Below are 6000 nucleotides of genomic sequence, written 5' to 3'. Positions count from 1 at the left end.
ATTGTGAAGCAATGAGTTATTTTAAAAAGTTTAAAAATACTCTTAACCAAGTGGGGCTTATTTCAGAAATACAAATAAGATTAACATTAAGATATTCTTCAATATAACTTGGCATTATTGGTCACAGATGAATGCCTACTCCACTTTTCTTAAAAATTGCCAAATTCCCCTTTACGGGATTTGTATACATTGCACTCTTATCACCAGTGTATGAGTGTTTTTTCACAACTTCTCTCTTTACATTTTAATCAACATTTTCTTCTATCACAAGTGACATTTAACGTCTTTTAGTATGTTTAAGGGCATTTGTCTTTTTTTTCACTTATGGGATCTCGCTGTATTGCCCAGGCTGGAGGGCAGTGGCCACTCACAGGCGCGATCCCACTACCGAGCAGCACAGGAGTTTTGCCCTGCTTGGTTCCCCCCTCCTTGGGGAACCTGGTGGTTCCTGCTCCCGGGAAGTCACCACACCGATGCGGAACTCGGTGTCGCCGCGTAATGGGCACAGCGCATACAGCGCAGAGCTCCCGGGCTCAAGCGCTGCTCCCGCCTCAGCCTCCGGAGTAGCCGAGGCCACAGGCAGCGCATTTGTCATTAATGCAGTCTTTCGAGACCGCGGGCAACAGACAACAGGGCCTAGGCCACGCGCGTGCGCGAACGCTCGGTACGACTCAGCGGGCGGCGGCCGGTGACGTCAGGGCAGCGAGAGGTGACGTCACCACGGAGCAGGGGCGGGGCCGCCTGACGCGCGGCGCTGGGCGGAGACGGCGGCGCGGGGACTGGGCGAGGGCCCTGGGCCTGAGGAGGCGCGGCCGCCAGTGCGCCCGGCGCGTGCGCGACGCCTGGCTGCTCGGCCCCTAGGTAGTTCAGCCCGCCGCCGCTCTTGCGGGTCGGACTGGGGCTGGCGGGAGAGATGCCTCAGCCCGAGTTCCGGAAGGCGGCGATCCTGGGCTGCGGGCAACGCGGTGAGTACCCGCTCGGCGGCGCCCTCTTTCGCGCGGTCTCCCCACGCCCCTCAGCACCTCGAGAGCTGCGGCGGCGGCGCGCGGGGCCTGGGCAGGCTGGGGGCAGCGCCGGGGCAGCGCCTGGCTCCCCGCGGGTCCGGGGCTCCCGCACGCTCCCTGGGCGAGGCTGGTTCCTCGAGGAGACGCCGCTGCCCCCGCGCCTCCCCCGGCGTCTCCTCAGGCGGGTCCGCGGTGTGGGGAGCGAGAGCCAGGGCGCGGGCCTGGTTTTCGGGCATTTCGGACGGAGGCACACCTGATTTACAGCCTCCCGCAACATTCCCTAAAATGAAGTCCAGAGCAGGGTTGTCCACTTTTTAAAATTAAAAGTGCCGAGAAATAGAACATTTCACACATACACAAAACTAGGGAGAAAAGTGTGAAAGGAAAATGAATCTCGGGACCCCAGATCGCTAAGCCAAAGTCAAGCCGGGAACTGCGTCAGGCAAACCTGCCCCTGTTTTATTCCTAAGACAGCTGCAGAGCTAAAAAGCCACACAGCTCCCTCACCGTTTGCCCCGGAAGAAATTGGCTGTGGCCTCCACATCTTTACCCTGAAACAGTTGCGTCGAATTTCACCCTGGCAGTGGAAATGGACAGCTTGTCTTCGCAGGTGAGGGACAGGGACAGACCGCCAGTCATCCCCCTGCCCACCTGAGACAAATGCATGTCTGATGGCTTCACCTGCCCTGTATTTATGTAAAAATGCAGGTTTACTGAGCCAGGCTAAGGCACAAGTAACTATTCCTCTGCCCGCCCCGTCGGGTAAATTGTGTATTCAGTAGAAGGCAGAGCAGAGGCTCAAAAGAATGCAGCCGTTTGTCTCATCTGCCCGTGACCTGGAAGCCCCCACTTCGAGTTGTCCCGCCTTGCCCGCCCAATCCAGTCTATACCTGTGTTTGATTGAAGTCTCAAATGTTCCCCTAAAATGTATACTACTAGGCTGTGCCCCCACCACCTTGCGTACATGTTCCCGGATCTCCTAAGGGCGGTGTCATGGGCCATAGGCGCTCATATTTGGCTCAGAATAAATCTCTCTAAAAAATTTGTTTTTAATTTTTGTGGGTACCTAGTGGGCGTATGTATTTATAGGTACATGAGGTATTTGATATGGCGGAGAATGCCTAATCACATCAGAGTAAGCGGGGTATCCATCCCCTGAAGCATTTATCCGTTGTTAGTGGTGCAGACAATCTGCCAGGCTCTTGTATTGGTTGGAACGCGACAACGTGCCAACAACCCGGACACCAGGAGGCGGTGTGGAGCAACACGCTGTTTTAACAAGCGCCTGGGGGCAGACGGGTTTAGGTCTAAAATGGCCTCAGCCCCAAGTGAGGCGTGGAAGGGGTTTTATAGTCCTCTGTAAACAGGAAGTGTCCCAATCTGACGTGGCTGCTGCGTAGTAGTACACGCTGGCCTCCCTCTGGATCTTCAGGGCGTATGTGTCTTCCCGCAACCTCTCTTCCTGCTTCTGTTAACTTGCTGACAGCGCGCTGCTGGCGCAAGTGTCCTTGCACCTTGGGACTGGGCTTGAGGAGGGAGGAATTATTCATTCCCTTAAGCTTTCAGGCTTGGGGGAAAATCTTTGACAACCCAGTGATACTCTTAAAGTTACTTTAAAATGTGCAATAAAGTATTGTTGACTGTAGTCATGCTGTTGTGCTATCAAATACTAGATCTTATGCATTCTATGTAACTGTATTTTTGTATACATTAACTGTCTCTCCCCTCACTCCCTTCTCAGAATCTGGTAACCGTCATCTAGTCTCTCTCTCCATGAGTTCAGTTGTTTTAATTTTTAGCTTCCACAAATAAGTGACAACAGGCAAAGTTTGTCATTCTGTGTGCCTGGCTTATTTCACGTAACATAATGACTTCCAGTTCTGTCCCTGTTGTTGCAAATGATGGGATCTCATTCTTTTTTATGGCTGAATAGTACTCCATTGTGTATATGTATCATCATGTTTTCTTTATCCATTCATCTGTTGATGGACATTTAGGTTGCTTCCAAATCTTGGCTATCGTGAACAGTGCTGAATCATGTGGTAGCTCTATTTTTAGTTCTTGGGGAACCTCCAAACTGGTCTCCATAGTGCTTGTACTAATTTACCTTCCCACCTATGGTGTATGAGGAATCCCTTTTCTCCACATCCTCACCATCATTCATTATTGCCTGTCTTTTGGATATAAGCCATTTTAACTGGGGTGAGATGATATCTCGTTGTAGTTTTGTTCTGCATTTCTCTGATCAGTGATGTCGAGCACCTTTTCATATGCCTGTTTGCTATTTGTATGTCTTATTTTGAGAAATGTCTGTTCAGATGTTTTGCTCATTTTTTAATAGGATTATTAGATTTTTTCCTATAGAGTTGTTTGAGCTTCTTGTATGTTCTGGTTATTCATCCCTTGCCAGATGGATAGTTTGCAAATACTTTCTCCTGGTCTGTGGGTTGTCTCTTCACTTTGTTGTTGCCTTTGTTGTGTAGAAGCTTTTTAACTTGATGTGATACCATTTGTCCATGGATGCTTTGGTGGGGTATTACTACAGAAATCTTTGCCCAGTTCAATGTCCTGGAGATTTTCTCCAGTGTTTTCTTTTAGCAGTTTCATAGCTTGAGGTCTTAAGTCTTTAATCTATTTTAATTTGATTTTTGTGTATAGCGACATTACGGGGTGGGGTTGAGGGGTTGTCTTTGCTCCCAGAGCTCCCAAAATGGTGGCGGGCCGCTTGCAAGATGGTGGCAAGCCTCCTGTTCTCTGACCTGGGGTTCTTGGCCTCATGGATTCCAAGGAATGGAATCTTGGGCCATACGGTGAGTATTATAGCTCTGATAGAAGCCGTGGGTCATGGAAGAGAACCGTGGAACCCAGTGACTAGTGTTCAGCACGATTAGGACGAACCCGGGCACTTAGCCGTGCAGGAACAATGGCAAGACTTTAGCCTGATTGGGAGCAGCAGTGGGAGCCTCGCTGGATCAGGAGCACAGCAGACACCCTGCCGGATCTGGAGGGATGGAAGTCAGTGGCAGGTCTGCGACAGTGGCAAACAGCAGTGGTGAATGGCGAGCAAAAAGCTCAGCTTGTGCTGTAACAAATATGGACCAGAAGAGAGTGCAGTTGCAAGATTTAATAGAGTGAAAACAGAGCTTCCATACAAAGGGAGGGGACCCAAAGAGGGTAGCCGTTGCTGGCTCGAATGCCTGGGTTTATAGCACAATCATTGTCCCTCCCTCTGTGCTCTCAGGCAATAGATGATTGGCTATTTCTTTACCTCCTGTTTTTGCCTATTAGCATTTTAGTGAGCTCTCTTTACTACCTGATTGGTCGGGTGTGAGCTAAGCTGTAAGCCCAGTGTTTAAAGGTGGATGCGGTCACCTTCCCAGCTAGGCTTAGGGATTCTTGGTCGGCCTAGGAAATCCAGCTAGTCCTGTCTCTCAGCAAGAGATAGGGGTCTAGTTTCATTCTTCTGCATATGGATCTCCAGTTGTCTCAGCACCATTTATTGAAGAGACTCTCCTTTTCCCAGTGTATGTTCTTAGCTTCTTTGTCAAAAATGAGTTCACTGTAGATGTATGGATTTGTTTCTGGGTTCTCCATTCTGTTTCATTGGTCTGTGTGTCTGTTTTTATGCTGATGCCATGCTATTTTGGTTACTGTAGCTCTTTAGTATAATTTGAAATTGTAATTTGGAGTCAGATAATGTGAAGTTAGGTAATGTAATTCCTTCAGTTTTGTTGTATTTGCTCAGATAGCCTAGGCTATTCTGGGTCTTTTGTTATACTATGTAGGTTTTAGGATTGTTTTTTCTATTTCTGTGAAGAATGTCATTGGTATTTTGATAGGGATTGCATTGAATCTGTAGGTTGCTTTGGGTGGTATGAACATTTTAACAGTATTGATTCTTCCAGTTGGCGAATGTGGAACATCTTTCCTTTTGTGTGTACGTGTCTTCAATTTTTTTTTTTTTTTTTAATTTTTTTTTTAAGATGGAGTCTTGACTTGTCACCAAGGTTGGAGTGCACTGGTGTGATCTTGGCTCACTGCAACCTCCACCTCCAGGGTTCAAGTGATTCTCCTGCCTCATCTTCCCAAGTAGCTGGGATTACAGGTGCCCGCCACCACACCCAGCTAATTTTTGTAATTTTAGTAGAGATGGGGGTCTCGCCATGTTGGCCAGGCTGGTCTTGAACTCCTGACCTCAGGTGAGCTGCCTGCCTCAGCCTCCCAAAGTGCTTGGATTACAGGCCTGAGCCACTGTACCCGGCCTATCTTCTTCAATTTCTTGTATCAGTGTTTTATAGTTTTCATTGTAGAGATTGTTCACTGTCGAAACCAGCTTGTTCATGGATACCCTAACCCAGCGGTGCTAGAGGAATTAAAGACACACACAGAAATATAGAGTGTACAGTGGGAGATCAGGGGTCTCACAGCCTTCAGAGCTGAGAGCCACAAACAGAGATTTACCTACATATTTATTGACAGCAAGCCAGTCATAAGATTTAGTATTCCTTATGGGAAATAAAAGGATGGGCCGAAATAAGGGGATGGTCTCTGGCTAGTTACCTGCAGCATGAACATGTCCTTAAGGCACAGATCACTCATGCTATTTGTGGTTTAAGGACGCCTTAAGTGGTTTTCTGCCCTGGGTGGGCCAGGTGTTCCTTGCCCACATTCCGGTAAACTGACAATCTTCCAGCATGGGCATCAAGGCCATCATGAGCATGTCACAGTGCTGCAGAGATTTTGTTTATGGCCAGTTTTGGGGCCAGTTTATGGCCAGATTTTGGGGCCTGTTCCCAACATGTCCCCCCTTTGTTTTGCAAAGTGATAAAAGCAAAGGCAGCTTTGTCACAGTGAGCTACTTCTTGCAGGAGTCAGGATCCGCAGACTATACAAAGACAAACAACACAGATTAAAAGCACAATCATCATTGAAATCACAGAGCTTCCAAGTGTTTTTATCCATTTTAGTGGGTTACTAGCTGCTAATCTGTCTGCAG

The 6000-nt window shown here is 48.4% G+C and overlaps 1 protein-coding gene across 3 annotated transcripts in view; it reads left to right on the top strand.

The window, feature by feature from the left end:
- The first annotated feature begins 738 nt into the window (after positions 1 to 738).
- Positions 739 to 6000, top strand: part of GALNT11 (polypeptide N-acetylgalactosaminyltransferase 11) — an 80640-nt gene continuing 75378 nt past the window's right edge. The window contains exons 1-2 of one of the 3 annotated variants that reach the window (XM_050785858.1): positions 739 to 965; positions 1479 to 1614. The gene's annotated coding sequence lies outside the window, so the exon portion shown is untranslated. Of the gene's footprint in view, positions 966 to 1474; positions 1615 to 6000 lie in introns of all 3 variants that reach the window. The other 2 variants (XM_050785857.1, XM_050785856.1) reach the window with 2 other exon arrangements.

This window comes from Macaca thibetana, chromosome 3 (genome assembly GCF_024542745.1).
Source record: "Macaca thibetana thibetana isolate TM-01 chromosome 3, ASM2454274v1, whole genome shotgun sequence".
Taxonomy (NCBI): domain Eukaryota; kingdom Metazoa; phylum Chordata; class Mammalia; order Primates; family Cercopithecidae; genus Macaca; species Macaca thibetana.
Note: the sequence above shows the minus strand (reverse complement) of the source record. Positions and strands in the feature narration are given on the sequence as shown.